Source organism: Delphinus delphis, chromosome 6, assembly GCF_949987515.2.
Source record: "Delphinus delphis chromosome 6, mDelDel1.2, whole genome shotgun sequence".
NCBI lineage: Eukaryota > Metazoa > Chordata > Mammalia > Artiodactyla > Delphinidae > Delphinus > Delphinus delphis.
In genome coordinates this window covers 8,133,458-8,150,039 of record NC_082688.1, presented here as the reverse complement: position 1 = coordinate 8,150,039, position 16,582 = coordinate 8,133,458, and the positions used below count along the sequence as shown (strand labels likewise).

The 16,582-nt window shown below is 43.3% G+C and overlaps 1 protein-coding gene across 1 annotated transcript in view; it reads left to right on the top strand.

Annotated features, from left to right (window-relative positions):
* Positions 1-2,383: 2,383 nt before the first annotated feature.
* STXBP1 (syntaxin binding protein 1) overlaps positions 2,384-16,582 on the top strand; it is a 70,561-nt gene continuing 56,362 nt past the window's right edge. The window contains exon 1 of the mRNA XM_060014117.1: positions 2,384-2,526. The gene's annotated coding sequence lies outside the window, so the exon portion shown is untranslated. The remainder of the gene's footprint in view (positions 2,527-16,582) is intronic.

Sequence of the window (16,582 nt, the reverse complement as noted above, 5' to 3'; positions counted from 1 at the left end):
AAAGAATACAGTGCAAAGGATAGTGCTGTGTGATGACTGAGCGAGGATTTTATCTTATCGTGCAGGTCATCACCCTGGGTCCTCAGAGGCACCCTTCTAGAGAAGCCTGGAAGTTTTATTGTCCCTGTTTCACAGATGGAGAAATCAAGGCTCAGAGATGTCAAGAGGTCTTGGAACAGGTCTTGCATTCTACATCCAGAGAGATTCCAATCCGACACTCCTGAGTCAGGGGTTCCTGAGTGAGTTCACAGTCTGTCACCCTACTCACTTTTTCAACCATCCTATTTAAATCAACATCTGTTCTGATTTTTGCCATCCCTATTAAACATCTCAGGTACACATCCACAGGAAAGAATTTCTTTTTTTATCCTTCCGCAGAAAATAAGGAGCTGCTGTGTTTTATTTTCTGTGGCCTTTGAGGAGGTCTCCAGCAGGTTCCAGGCCACCCAAAAGTCCTGGAGTTCTGCAGCAAGGCCTACCTCTAGCAGCTTCTTTCCTACTCTGTCCCTCAGGCTCTCTTCCCTCTGGTCACCCTGGTCCCTCTCTGTTCCTGGAAAAGTCAAACTCCTTTCTGACACCTTCTGTATATCCGCCTAGGACACTCTCCCCATCCCCTCTTGCTACCTTTTACTAATCTCAGGAAGCCTGCCCTGACTGCACCCTACCTGGTCCACTGGGTCAGGTGCTCTGTCATTTGCTCTCAGAACCCTCTGTCCTTCTGCTTCAGCACTTATTAGAACAGTAACTCCTTGATTCCTGTCTGTTTCCTCAGCTAGAATACTGGTTCCTTGAGGGTAGTCTCTATTGACACGTGCCAGAGGGTCAAGGAGGGAGCATGTGGCATCACAAGTGCATCCTAGTTCCCCTCACATTTACAAACTATCTCCTCCTTTTCCAAATGCAACCCAAGGCTATCAGTACCTTCCTTGGGTAAAAGGCAGAGCCCAGACATGAAGAGATGACAGGTGAACACTTTCCCTCTCTGGGAAGCCATATGAAGGTTCTGTTAGGGTAGACTGAACTGAGGATGAGAAGATGGTCAAATCTTCATGCCCTGGGGCTGGTGGCTGAACTAGGACATGTGGCCCCTCATCCTGGCTCGGCCAGTGTTCACTGTGTGACCTTAGGAAAGTCCTCCTTTAGGCCTCAACTTCTTTAGTTGTTGCTCTGTATAAAATAATGGTTCAGAATTCAGATTCTAAAATTAGATCTTTATCACTTACTAGCAAGGCACTTATCTTCTCTGAGTCTGTTTCCCCATCTGTAAAATATTATATTTATTAATAATATAAAGGAGCTAGCTCACAGAGCTGTTCCAAAAATTTAATGAGTATTCATTGATTTTGTGACTACCAGTTCTCTTGTCCTTTTTGACTTTAAATTGGCTCAACTCATTTTTCTTTGAAGCCAGAGGGGAGCCCTGTCCCATATTTCAAAAGCAATCTCCCCTGTCAACTAAATCGAGCAAAAACTGACCTGGGACCACTTTGGTAAATGTGGACTCCAGGAAGGAGATACTGACCAGAGTCATCCCACAGCATATTCCTATTCGATTTGGGACCTAAATATTTCTAGACTTTTGTTGCCCAAAGACTAGGATCGGTGTCTGCCTTGTACATGGCTGGAGCTCCAATGCCTAGAACAGCGGCTTACATATAGTAGTGAGAGAACAATAAATATTTGCTAATGAATGAAACACAACCTGAGAGCAAATCTAGTACTCAGTTTCTGAGCCTATTTTTTTTTCATCTGAAAATGGAGATTAAAAATAATGTCCAATTATTGCGAGGATTTAATGAGATGATGCATGTAAGAGCTCAGTGAATGGTGGATTTATGGATATGGGTACCCAAAGAGACAGAGATAGTGTCGATAAACCTTACGTTTTGGGGAGTGGGTACTAGTAATAAGATCTAGCTTCTGAGTTCCTTTTGTGGGCGTTGGGTGTGGGGAGGGTGAGGGGTGGATGTAAGGTTCCCAGAAAGAGGTAAGACAGACCATAGCGGCGTTTCAGGAAGATGGAATGCGTCGGTAGCCTGAGGCCAGGGATTCAGGTGCGGAGGCTGCGGAGAAGATTCTTGGACCCGGCGCCCCGGGAGCGCGCGGTGTCCCGGCCGCGCGCGGCGCGTGAGATGAGGGGAAGGGCGTGGCTCTCCCACCAGCCAGGGACCTCCTCGCTTCCAGCCGCATCTCGGCGGGCGGGGCCGAGCCTCCGGGCCGCAGTGCGATTGGCGGAGGCGAGCGGGTGACGCTGACGGCTGGCGCGAGACCCCGCCCCCGTCCGGCCCCGCCCCCCCGCGCGCGCCGGCGGGTCGGTAGCCTCGCTCTGGCTCGCGCCGCGCCCCCGCGCCGAGTCCGCGCGTCAGTCGATCCCGAGCGCGGCTGCAGGGCGGCGGGCTGCAGCTAGCAGAGCGCGCCGACTCTGGGAGGCGGCGGTGTCCGCAGGCGTCGCGTGAGGAGGCTCGGAGCCCAGAGACTCGCGCAGCGCGATGGCCCCCATTGGCCTCAAAGCGGTGGTCGGAGAGAGTAAGTGGAGTCGGGGTCCTCCCCGCAGGCGGCGGCTACGGCTGCCCGGGAAAAGCCGGGCGCCGTACCTGCCCGCAGCGCCCCGGCCTCCGCGCTGGCCTCTCGCCCCGCTCGGCCCGGGGCTTCTGGCTGGGAGGGTCCCGTTATTCCGGCGCCGCCCTCCTCGGAGGGAAGTCCCTCCCGGCCTCCTGCGGCCCGCGTCCTCTTCCCTTCTTCCCCAGCTCTTCTCTTCCCGCATTCCTTCCCCTTCCGCCCCCCCACCTTTGCTCCATCCCTTACCCTTCATCCCACCCCTCCCCTCTTCGCTCTATCCCTCTCTTCCCTCTTTACCTCCATCTCCCTCCACCCCCATCGCTCCATCCCTCCCCCTTCACCCCTGGCACCCCATCCCTCCCCCTTCACCTCGCCTTTACCCCCTGCAGCCCATTATCCTCCCCTGCACCCCCATTCTTCACTCCCAGTACCTTCCCCTCATTTCCTCTCTCCTTTTCCTCGCCTTTATTCCCTAAGCTCCTTGATTCCACTCCTTTTCCCGTTCTCCAGTCCCTCCCTCTTTTCCACCCTCCTTCGTGAGTCGTGACGAGCGAGATCCCGGCCTGCGTCCTCCTCCCCCTTCCTCCTCCCTCCCGGGAGCCGGAGCCGCGGTCCCCGGCTGCAGAGACCCACCTGGGAGCGGCTCCGCGCGCCCTGGCTCAGACGCGCCGCTCGCCCAGCCTGGGCCACTCCTGGCAGCTGGAGAGAAGCCTGTTTTCCAAAGGCTTGGCTCTGCTGGGCTGAGGCCGCCTCTCTCCTCCTCCCGATCCTGGGTCTTTGCTTCAAGGGCGGGGTCTTATCAGGGTCCTGAACTGTCTTAAATCACCCGGGAGACGAGGAAGGCTTTAGTGTGCGCGGGAGGAGTGGCCCTGCCCAGCCAGAACCGCAGTCTGCAGTCTCCCTGTTCGCAGGACTCAGCCGATGCTTGGTTTCGGGCAGTTCCAGCCACTGTTGCAGGGAGGAAATGGTTGTTCGTGGGTTTGGATGAAAGGCTCAACGTAAATGGATTTTAAAAAATGGATGGTGGAGCGTGTGGGCTGCAGCGGAGTGAGCTCTGACGGTGGTGATATTTGGAAAACGGCGTCCCCAGTGCTAAATAAGCTTGATCTGTGTGGGCAAATAGTGCCTCTTCAATATTTCGGCTGTTTCTTTAACAGAAAATGTGAGAGGATTGCTGTAACTTTCGCTACCTCTTTTGGAATTGAGAGAATTAAAAGTGGACTTTGTGGGAGAGGATAAGAAAGGAAATAGAATAAAAATGGTGGAAATTAGTTTCCTTTCCAATGATTCTGTCATATTAGAGCAATTCCTCTCGCTCGCTCGCTCTCTGGTTGTCAAATGTTTTTGACTGTAATGGTCCTTTTGAGGCATCATAATTGTTTCTTCTTCCTTATTCCTTTCGTTGGTATATAGAAAATATTCCCCATTGTACAACCTTATCTGACCTATTACACCAGAAGAAAATTGTTGTAAAAACTGAACCCCCAAATGAGCAAGTTTTTAAAAAGTGTCCACGATAATTATCACCTGCCTTCCCCATGCGGTAAAGGTTCTGAATCACATACCTTCTATTTTTAAAGGCCAATCGAAGCGTTTAGGGCTGGAAGGACCCATAGGGATCCTTTAATGTCAACACGCTCATTTTACCCTTGGGAAAGAAATGGAGGCTCAGAGCAGTTAAATGAGTTGCCAAAATCAGTGTTAATTAATTTTTTAAAAACCTGGTGTCCATTTCCTTGCAGCATTAGTAAAAAATAACTTTCTTCATTGTTCTAGATATACCATTTCCTTCCAGTATGCTTTTTAAAGGGTGTGAAATGTGGATTGTTATGTTACATTCTTTTAAATGTTATATTTGAATAAGGTGCTTTTTAAAACAAAATCCCGAAAATAGGTGTTACAGAAATCACGTTTTTGCATCCTTTTGCCGTGACCCTTGTTCATGCAGGTAGCTCCCCCCAACTTTTAGAAGCAAGTATCAAAAAAAAAAAAATTAATATGCAATATGGTCAAAATTTATTTTCTGAAATAAAGCAAAGCCACTGTTTACAAAAATAAAACCAAACCAATTTTACATAAAGTTGGTGAATGTGTGAACAGCATTCTACTTCTATAACAATTGAGTTAGGTATAAATTTTAGAAAAAATATTTTTGCAATTCTTTGTCAGTGACACAAAGAATTCTGTTAATTCTGACTCCTAATTTCAGATGGGGTTTCTAGCTTTGCCTTTTTCCTCTAAAAATAGGAGTAAAACAAAGATGTTTTTTAACCAACACGCACCGGTTTAAATGTCATCTTCACAGCCTGGTCTTCCCGGTCTAAATTAACACCTCATAGTCACTGTTTATCATATTCCCTAATTTTATTTTCTTCATAGCACTTAAAATGATCTGAAGTGATATTGTTTCATTTTTTGTTTTTTTGGTTGGTGGGTTTTTTGTCTGTTTGTTTTTGTTTTTTGGTACTTGTTTGATTGTTTCATCCACTTGAATGTTGCTTCCGGGAGAGAATGGTCTTTATCTGATATGTTCATCCCTGTATCCCATACCAAAAACAGTGGCTGGTCATAGTTGGTAGTAAATAAATATTCATGGAATGAATCAGTGTTCTTAAGGATATGATTGAGAGGAAGGTAAATGTAGTTTTTGGCTTCCTGTCACATCTTTCTAAGTTGAGTTTTAGAGTGGCGGTAGGTACAGACACAACAAAAGTAGAGGAGATGGGTGTTAGCTGTTCATTCAACAAAGGTTTGTTCAGAGCCTGGTAGGAATTATGGGGGAATACAGGGACACTAAAATGTGGCACAGTGTCACACTCTTATGACAGACACAGACAATCCTGAGATGCCCTCCCTGTCACTCCCCTGACATACTTAAGGTATAACCAGTGTATTGCACTTCTTTGTGTTGGTCTCCAACTAGACCAGAAGCTCTTTCATGGGAGAGTAGGACCTCATCTTATTCTTAAGTCTCTCTGGTTTGTTTTTTTTTTTTTTGAATATGTATACTCCTTTTTTTTCTTTTTCTTCTTTTTTAAATTGGGGTATAGTTGCTTAACAATGTTGTGTTAGTTTCTGCTGTACAGTGAAGTGAATCAGCTGTATGCATATATATCCCCTCTTTTTTCTTCCCATTTAGGCCACCACAGAGCATTGAGTAGAGTTCCCTGTGGTATACAGCAGGTTCTCATTAGTTATCTATTTTATACATTAGTATATATATGTCAATCTCAATCTCCCAATTCATCCCACCCCCGCCTTTCCCCCCTTGGTGTCCATATGTTTGTTCTCTACATCTGTGTCTCTATTTCTGCCTTGCAAACAGGTTCATCTGTACCATTTTCCTAGATTCCTAGATTCCACATATGTGCGTTAAGATACGATATTTGTTTTTCTGTTAAGTCTGTCTTTAGTGTGAGAGTTAGTGCTTAAATGTTGGATGAATGACTTAATCTTTATGTATAGCGATTCAGAGAATGGGCTCTGGATTTGAACTAGCTGGGATAAAATTCTGATCTACCACTATTAGCTGTGTGACTTTGGTAAATAATGGAACCCTTTTGTGCTTCAATTTCTTCATCTATAAAATGGGTAATAATAGCACCTACCTTATGTGGTTCTATGAGTATTAAATGAGGTAATGCAGGTATAGCGTCTGATACAGTTCTTGACACACAGTAAATTCAGTCAATATTATCATTATGAAAAGATCAACAAAGAGGTTCAGTACAAATGTTAGAGGATTTCAAGAAGAGGTAGAATACTTCTTTCCTGGGGGGCCAGGGTTTTGGGGGAGAAAGTGGAGTCTTCGGTAAACTTCTTGAACGAGGTACAAATGAGCTGGAAAATGGAAGAATAGACCTGAAGAATATATGGATGATTTGTAACCTGACCCAACTTCTGTTTCCAGTTCTACTCATTTCTTCACTTATTTTTTCTTTTCTTTCTATAAAATGTAGTTTTTTTTCTTTCTTTTTTTTTTTCTGCTGTTGACTTTGCAAAGAGATTGTAAGAGAAAGGAGAATTTCATTTATTTTTTTTTTATTTTTTAATTTTTTTCGGTACGTGGGCCTCTTACTGTTGTGGCCTCTCCCGTTGCGGAGCACAGGCTCCGGACGCGCAGGCCCAGCAGCCGTGGCTCACGGGTCCAGCCGCTCCGCGGCATGTGGGATCTTCCCGGACCAGGGCACGAACCCGTGTCCCCTGCATCGGCAGGCGGACTCTCAACCACTGCGCCACCAGGGAAGCCCGAGAATTTCATTTTTTAAAGATAATTTTTGAATTTTATTTTATTTATTTTTTATACAGCAGGTTCTTATTAGTCATCAATTTTCATTTATTTTAAATTTTAGAATTTCACTTATTTTTTTATGCAGGTTCTTAATAGTTTTTTTTTTTTTTTTTTCCGGTACGTGGGCCTCCCACTGCCGTGGCCTCTCCCGTTGCGGAGCACAGGCTCCGGACGCGCAGGCCCAGCGGCCATGGCTCACCGGCCCAGCCACTCAGCGGCATGTGGGATCTTCCCGGACCAGGGCACGAACCTGTGTCCCCTGCATCGGCAGGCGGACTCCCAACCACTGCACCACCAGGGAAGCCCTAGTTATCCATTTTATACATATTAGTGTATATATCTCAGTCTCAATCTCGAAAATTTCATTTTTTTCGAGACATTGTTTTATCTAGTTTATGTTAATGGATGATGTTTCAATTATGTAAATCCATGTTGTAATCCAAAATTTACTCGTTCCCTGAAGTTTTGTCAGTGTGTTTCAAAGATGCAAGGATTACAAAATGTACTGTTTTTCTTGTTTCCTCGCTGTTAGCAATTTCTCCTCATGTTAGTTTATAAGAATCACATTCTTTTGGAAAAGAATGTAGTTTCAATTTGTGTATTAAATATATTACATAGCTTTTTCAGATGGAGTCCTGGGTCATAGGATGTTTTAGAAGTTGAGAGGACACCTACATTGAAGCAGTTTTCATTCATTCTTACACTTTTTTTTTAAAGAAACTTTGGTTAGCATACAGATAATTTAAGTGTTATATTTTGAAATATATTAAATACATGTTGCATTTTTTCATTTCTAAATTAAGGTATAATTTGCATAAGTAAAATTTACCCTTTTTAGTGAACAGTTCTTCAAATTTCAGCCATTACATACAGTCATATAGTCACTACCATAATCAAAATACAGAACAGGTCATCATCCCCCAGATTCCCTTGTACAGCCCCTTTATGGTCATCCTGCCCTCCCACCCCCAGGCCCTGGCAACCACTGAACTGTTTTCTGTTCCTATATGTTTGCCTTTTCCAGAATGTCATTATCAATGGAATCATACAGTATGTAGCTTTTTGAATGTGCCTTCTTTAAATTAGCATAATGCATTTGACAGTCATCCATGTTGCATATATCTGTAGTTTGTCCCTTCTCATTGCCAACTACTCTTCTGTTGTACGAATGTACTACAGTTTCTCCATTCCCCAGCCAAAGGGCATTTGAGTTATTCACTTTCTGGGCAATTGCAAATGCTTCTATAACGCTTCTAGAAGCAGTCACAGGTTTTGTGTGAACATATCACTTGGATATGTAAATACCTAGGAGTGGGATTAATGGGTTGTATGATAAGTGTGTGTTTAACTTTATAAGAAACTGTCAAATTGTTTTCCAGAGTGGCTATACCGTTTTACATTTTTCACCAGCATCCTTGTTAGTCCTTGGTATTGTCAGTTTAAAAAATTTTAGCCATTCTCAGAGGTAGTGGTGTCTTATGATTTTAATTTGCATTTTCCTAATGACTAATAGTGTTAAGCATTTTTTCATGTGTTTATTTGCCATCTGTGTATCTTCTTTGGTGAAATGTCCAAATCTTTTGCATATTTTTTATTGGGTTGTCTGTTTTCTTATTATTTTAGTTTTGATAGGTCTTTATGTATTCTGGGTACATTTCTTTCATCAGATATGTGAGTTACAAATATTTTCTCACAGTTTGTGACTTGTCTTTTCATTCTATTAACAGTATTTTTTTTTTTTTTTTTTTTTTTTTTTTTGCGGTACGCGGGCCTCTCACTGTTGTGGCCTCTCCCGTTGCGGAGCACAGGCTCTGGACGCACAGGCTCAGCGGCCATGGCTCACGGGCCCAGACGCTCCGCAACATGTGGGATCTTCCCGGACTGGGGCACGAACCCGCGTCCCCTGCATCGGCAGGCGGACACTCAACCACTGCGCCACCAGGGAAGCCCAACAGTATTTTTCAGAGAGCAGAAGTTCTTAATTTTTATGAAGTCCAATTTATCAATTTTTTCTTTTATGGATTGTACTTTTGGTATCCTATCTAAGAAATCTCTGCCTAACCCAAGTTCACAAAAATTTTCTGTTTTTTTTCCCTGTGTTTTCATCTAGATGTTTTATAGTTTTAGGCTTTATATTTAGTCTTTGATGCATTTTGAGTTAATTTTATATATTGTGAGCTATGATCAAAGTTCATTTTTGTATATATGTAAATTTTTTTGTTTGTGAGTGTCTATTTGTTCCAGCACCATTTGTTGAAAAGACTATCCTTTTCCCCCATTGAACTGTTTTTGTTCTTTGTTGAGAATCAATTGACCATCTTTGGGTGGGTCTATTTTTGGACTCCCTGTTCTATTTCTTGACCTATATGTATGCTTTCACTAACACTCATTCTGACTCAATTACTGTAGCTTTAAAGTAAGACTGGAAACCGGATACTGTGAGTCCTCCAGCTTTGTTTTTCTTTTTCAAAATTGTTTTGCTTCTTTTGGTTCATTTGCTTTTCCATATAAATTTAAGAATGAGCTTGTCAATTTCTATTTAAAAAATTCCTCTGGGATTCTGTTTGGAATTGTCTTGAATCTATAGATTGGCTTGGGGAGAATTGATGTTTTAACAAATTTTTAATATTCTAGTTTCTTTGCTGTATTGCAATGTGAAAATAAAAATTCTTAACTTCACAAATAAGGGAGCAACTGTATGATAAGGAGAATTGCAGATAGTTTAGCGAGGTTGCAGGACACAATGTCAATTTACAAAAATATATTGTATTTCTATATACTATCAATGAACAATTAGAAATTGAAATCTAAAATAGTATCATTTATAGTAGAACAAAAACCATGAAATACTTGGGTGTAAATCTAAAAGAATGTGTTCTAGATCTGTGTGCTGAAAGTTACAAAATACTGATGAAAGTTAGCAGAGCTTAAATAAATGCAGAGATATACTATGTTCATTGATTGGAGGAATTTATGTTATACTTATTATTTTTGAAACGTGTTTTCAGTTCTCTTGGTTAGATACCTAGGAATAGAATTGCTGGGACATATGGTAATTAACTTTCTGAGGAACTGCCAAACAGTTTTCCAAAGTGACTGCACCATTGTACATTCCCACCAGCAGTGTATGAAGGCTCCTATTTCATAATATCCTTACCAGCACTTGTTGTTATCTGTCTTTTTGATTATAGCCATCCTAGTGGGTGTGAAGTGGTATCCCATTGTGGTTTTGATTTGCATTTCCTTAACAGCTAGTGATGTTGAGCATTTTTTCATGTGCTTATTGACCATTTGTATATATTCTTTGGAGAGATGTCTACACAAGCCCTTTGCCCATTTTTATTTATTTAAAAAATTATTTATTTATTTATTTCTATTTTTATTTATGGCTGCATTGGGTCTTCGTTGCTCTGCGCGGGCTTTCTCTAGTTGCGGCGAGTGGAGGCTACTCTTTGTTGTGGTGCACGTGCTTCTCATTGTGGTGGCTCCTCTTGTTGCAGAGCACGCTCAAGGCATGTGGGCTCAGTCATTGTGGCTCGCGGGCTCTAGGTGCATGGGCTTCAGTAGTTGTGGCATGTGGGCTCTAGAGTGCAGACTCAGTAGTTGTGGTGCACAGGCTTAGTTGCTCCGTGGCATGTGGGATCTTCCTGGACCAGGGCTCAAACCCGTGTCCCCTTCATTGGCAGGCAGATTCTTAACCACTGTGCCACCAGGGAAGCCCTTTTCTGTGTACTTTTAATAAAAACTACTTATTCTTGTTATAACTCTCATCCTGTGTCCTTTTAGACAATTCATTTATATTTTAAAAATTGTTTTTGAATGGTCACATTGTATCTTCATTCCTAGTTTATTAATTAAAAGTATCATATTTTTGAAACACCTCACTTTTCAAAAGGATTCTAATATGGTAGTCTTACAGTTAATAAAAATAATTTGTTAGTTATAATTGTGATGAGAATTACAAAGGAATGATACAGGGCACTAGTCTGGTGTAGGCCTGGGGAGGTTAGAGAAAGCTTCCCTAAGGAAGTTGACATCCAAATTACTTCCTTTTAGTTCCAGCTTACTAAGAGTTTTTGTTTTGTTTTTAAAACCAGGCTTAGCTACTGGTTTAGTTTCTTTTGAAACTATCATATAGTTTTTCTTATTTAATCTAGTAATGTAATATAATTAATTAATTATAATATTGAGCAATCATTCATTGCATTTCTGAGATAAACTTACTTGTTAGACATGCAGTATTGTTTTTCAGTGTTATTAAATTCTACTTATTATTTTTACGTTTATATTCATTAGCACTGGAGCCTTCTTGCTGTTCTTTGATCATTCCAAGTATGTTCCCACCTCAGGAACCTTTGTTGTTACCTATGTCTGAAATGTTCTTCCTTCAGATATCTGCATGCTTGTTCCCTTAATTCCTTTAGGTCTCTGGTCAAATGCCACCTCACCAGTGAGGTCTCCTCTGACTACTTTATATAAAATTGAAATTCCCCCTACTTTCTCATCCCCCTCACCATGTCAAATCTGACATTTCATACTTACTGTTTTCTTTGTTTCTTTGTTAAGCTCCGTGAGAGCATAGCCTTTGTTTTGTTCACTTCTGTATCCCAGCACCTAGAACAATGCTGGTACACAGTGGGCACTCAAGAAATATTTGGAATGAACAGTTGAATACTATGTATTTTATATGTGTGTGTGTGTGTGTGTGTGTGTGTGTGTGTGTGTGTGTATAATTCCTCTCTCCTGTCTTTTTCAGATCTTCTGCATCAGAATTTGTCTCTCCTTAAATGAATTGGGAAGTTTCTTATCTTTTTGCATGTTCCAGAATAGATCAAATAACATGGGCATTCCTTTCCCTGAATGTTAGGAATGATTTATCCATAAAACTATTTGAATTTGTTGCTTTTTGGGGAGGAAGAGGATAAATATTTGACAGTCTTTTAATTACGATTTATTTATTCAGTCTTCAGCTTCTTGAATCAATTTTGGCAATTTATATTTTCGTATAAAATAGCCCTTTCAACCTAAAATTTTCAAATTTATTAACTTTAAATTAGATTTGTATAATTTAAAAAATATCTTCTGTGTCGGTAGTTGTGATCTCTTTTCTCATTCTACCCTGTTATTATTTTCATGGAAATACTTGGTAGTGATTTGTCTATTTTAATTGTCTTTTAAAAAACTCAGTTTCTTTCTTCTGTGGTGTGTGTGTGTGTGTGTGTGTGTTCTTATTCTAATTTCTTGAATCAAATGCTTGGTTAACTTTTTTCTAATAAAAGCATCTAAGGATATGAGTTGTCATTTGAGTACAGCTTTGGTTGAATCCCAGAGGCTCCCCACCCTCCCCTCTCCACTGCCCCCCTGTAGTTTTTTAATATGCAGTATTCTTGCCGTTTATTTCTAAACACAGTCTTCTTTGTTTTGGACTAAATGTCACTCTTATGATAGGGTGATAAGTAGTTTAATTTGGGATAAAATTTCGATGAGAAGCAGTTTGCGACTCGAGGATCATCCATGTGTCACCCAGCAGGTGTAAGAGAGCATATCTGCCACAGGATCCAAAGAGGGCTTTCTGAATATGCACTAAAAGATTTTCCCTCTCGTGTTTTTGGCACATAGCACCTCTTAGACAAACAGGGGTTTGGCTGCTAATGAAGAATCTTTTCTTTAGTGGAGTAGTCAGGCCAAATTGTGAAGTTATCACTGGCAACTCAACAGCCATAAATTGTGAACCCCAGTCCTGTGGCCCGCCTCTGTGAGACGTACTTGGAGAATCCCCAAGGCGGGCCTCTGATTTGATTACTTCAATCAGTTTCTCCTGTGAAGGGCTGTTGCTGAAGTTAGGGCGAGATAGCCAAGACTTCATCTGAATTGCAGCAAGTATGAGTTTTACTTGCTTTTTGTCCCCAGGCTTTTATTATTATTATTTTTATTTTTTTTTTTTTGCGGTACGCGGGCCTCTCACTGGTGTGGCCTCTCCCGGTGCGGAGCACAGGCTCCGGACGCGCAGGCTCAGCGGCCATGGCTCACGGGCCCAGCCGCTCCGCGGCACGCGGGATCTTCCCAGACCGGGGCACGAACCCGTGTCCCCTGCATCGGCAGGCGGACTCTCAACCATTGCGCCACCAGGGAAGCCCCCCAGGCTTTTTTTTTTATTATTATTAAAAAAAAAAAATAAAGTCAGCGCGAAGCAGTGTTGTGGAGTGGAAAGAGTTCTAGGCGAGAAGTCAGAACATCCAGCTGACAGTCCCAGTTCCAACCCCTAGTGGCTGGGTGACCTGGACATGTTAGTTAACATCTTTTTCAATTGGAAATTCTAATCCCAGCATCACAGAATTCTTTGAAGGCTTGCATTAAATAATAATCCAAAAAAATTGCTCAGAAAACAGTGAGTCATTATAAGGAGTTACTATCACTTTACAGATATAATTACCGAGATAAGTTTGTCTGCTCAAGGTTATGAGTAAGTCCTTAGCAGAGTCGAGGAAACAAATCGCTCATAGCTTTGATAGACACAGGATCTAGTAATCACCAGATAACAGCCAGCTGTTGCCCGCTCATTGCTCTTTGGGAAAGTTTGCGTTGGTTAAAACAAAGCAATTTGCTTCTGATATACACCGATCTGATCTTAATATATGTCTTTGGGGCTCCAAAGTAAGAATAACTGCTAATGGCTCAAATTGCAAGCTCTCACAGGGCAGATCTCCAATATTCCTTTCTTTCTGTTTCTTATATGCTGATGGTATTTCACTTCAAATGTCTACTAATGATTTGGCCTAACAGCTGACCTCGTGGGAAGTAAATGAGATATTAAGTAATTATTGCACTAGGAGAGCCTATTTTATTCTTGGGAGCTAAAAAATTTAGAGAGATGTGGAGAAAAGTAGAGAAAAACAAACAATTTTTTTAAAAAAAAATCATTGGAGCCTAGCTGTGAAGAGACGGGTTTGAATCAGTCTCCAGCAGTCACTCCTTGTTTGGAGGACTTCTGAGATGCCAGAGAAACCCAGGACCAGACATTATGGTTTGTTTCCATTTCAGCATGCTTTGGTGGGTTCTGGGACCAAGGGTTTTGTTCATTTAGCCAAAGTTTATGCGGTCATTCCTATGTGCGAGAAGCTGTGTGGGAGCTGCAGATGTAATGGTGTATAAGGAGACCTGGTCCTAGTGGGATTCAGACAGGTAATGGTAATACATTGCCCTAAGTGCCCTGAGAGGGGCACTATGGCGTGGTGACGTTGGAGCACGTGGTGGAGGCCCCACCCCACAAGGCCTGGGTACTGAGGGAGGCTGAGGGAGACCTGGAGGATGTGGAGAAGCTGGCCAAGAGGAGGGTGGTGGTGATGGGGCATGGGGGACAGTAAGTCACATAGAGAAATATCCAGGCTTGGCAAGAAAATGAGAAGGCTGGAGCCTGGCTGGAGCTGGGGGCCAAGGGAGTATGCACAGAGAAGTTGGAGAGGTGCCCGGGGCTTCCCTGTGCTTGTGAAGGAACTTTATCCCTATTCCAGGAGCACTGGGACACTACTGAAGGCTTTAAGTCAGGGAGAGACATGGCTTAGAAAGACCTCTGGCTGCTGTGTGGAGGCTGGATGGAGGGTTCAATTAGGAGCTATGGTGGTGGTCCAGGCTGGAGGTGGTGGCGGGGGGATGGAGAAGTAGTGGCAGGTGGCGAGAAGTAAAGTGACTTGAAGGAGTCTTCAGAGGTAGAAGTGTCAGGTTATGGTGATTGATTGGATGCAGAGGGTGAGGAGAAGGAGTTGGGGAAGATTCCCACTTTTCCGGCTTTGACGACCTATTGGAAGGCCGCAACATTCACTGAAACATGAAAGAAGGAGCAGAAGCAGGTTTGCTGGGGAACGTTTCCTTTTGCGGGCGTTGTGCTTCTGGTGCCCATGGACTGTCTAAGGGCAGATGTGCAGGAGGTCTGGGATGGAGATTAGGGTTGGGGCGTCATCAGGTGTTGGAAAGAGTCAAGAGTGGGTCGGGGGCTTCCCTGGTGGCGCAGTGGTTAAGAATCCGCCTGCCAATGCAGGGGACATGGGTTCGAGCCCTGGTCCGGGAAGATCCCACATGCCGTGGAGCAGCTAAGCCCATGAGCCACAACTACTGAAGCCCACGTGCCTAGGGCCCATGCTCTGCAACAAGAGAAGCGACTGCAATGAGAAGCCCACGCACCGCAACAAAGAGTAGCCCCCACTTGCCAGAATTAGAGAAAGCCTGCATGCAGCAGTGAAGACCCAATGTAGCCAAAAATTAAATAAAATTAAAAAAAAAAAAAAAGAGTGAGTCAGATCACAGAGGAGAGGGTGCAGGGTGAGAAGAGGGCCTGGGTTCACCCCTGAGAGACACAGACATTTACAGCCAGGTACAGGAAGAGAAGCCAGCAGGTTTGAGAGTCAGGAGGGAAGGGAGGCTAGCAGAGCAGTGTCTACGATTTTGTGGCTCCCAGGGTCCACCCTCAAATCATCCTAAAGCAAGCCTGAGCCTTCACTCAGTGATGTGTCTCCAGTCTCTAGGCTGGGGGGCTTGGCAGTTGGAAACTTTTCAGGACTTACTCTTGCTGTGGTGTTTCCCCTGTGTCTTAAAGTCAGTCCTTGCCTGTCTGAACCTTGTTGTTCAGGATTGTTTTGAGGAGGAAAGAGGAAATGATTATAGCCACTCATAGTGCAAGGCTCTGAGGATTTCGGGTATCATGCTGTGTCAAGAGGCCATCAAATCGGTGGGGGTAGGGTTGTGGTGTGACGGATTGGGAGATTGGGACTGACAGATATACACTACTACGGACGTATCCGTAAAGTAGATAACTAATGAGAACAGACTGTACGGCACAGGGAACTCTACTCAGTGCTCTGTGGTGACCTAAATGGGAAGGAAATCCAAGGAAGAGGGGATATCTGTATACATGTGGCTGATTCACTTTGCTGTACACCAGAAACTAACACAACATTGTAAAGCAACTATACTCCCATAAAAAAAAAATAAGATGCCATCAAATCATAGAATCTTCAGTCTGGGAAGAATTGTAGGAGCATCTAGTCCAGCCTCATCCGGAGCAGGAAGTAGGTTGTACGAGTCTGCTGGATGAACGGCATTGGCAGATCTTCCTTCTCCATGGCTGTTGGGGACAAGCAGTATTATTTTTATGTCCTGTGTCAGCGTAGATTCACGATGACAAGGATAAGCTGCTAGGAGTGTCACAATGGTAAGGGCGGGAAGGCTGCTTGTACTGTGTTTAGAGGGAGCTCAGGACTTCCCAGCTAATTCTAATCCAGTTTCAGATGATCCTCGTGAACTTTCCTTAATGGCAGTAGGAACAAAGCTGCTTCTGTTTGGCAGCTGAGGGGGAAAGGAAGAACCTTTACACTTAGATGATTTTCAGAGCCCCTACTCTGGCAGTGACAGGGTGAAGAGGGCTCGCTGACCTTCTCTCGTAGTTTTTCTTCACCCATCTTCTGAGCGTTGGCGTAGCCAGGAGTTGAAGCAAAGAGGCCTTTCCCTGGTCTCTGGACACATCAATATTGTTGGTACTAGTTGCTAGGGATTTGAAGAAAATAAAAAACATTGGCTCTGAACAAGAGTCCCCCTCTGCTCCCTGTGAATTTCACACTATAGGCTTTTAACAATAGACTACTGTGAGGTGAACCCCTTAAAATTACTCAGTCGACAGATCTCATCATCTTTTGGATAAAAGTACTTCAGGATTTTAAGATGAGGCAATCATTTGGCCAC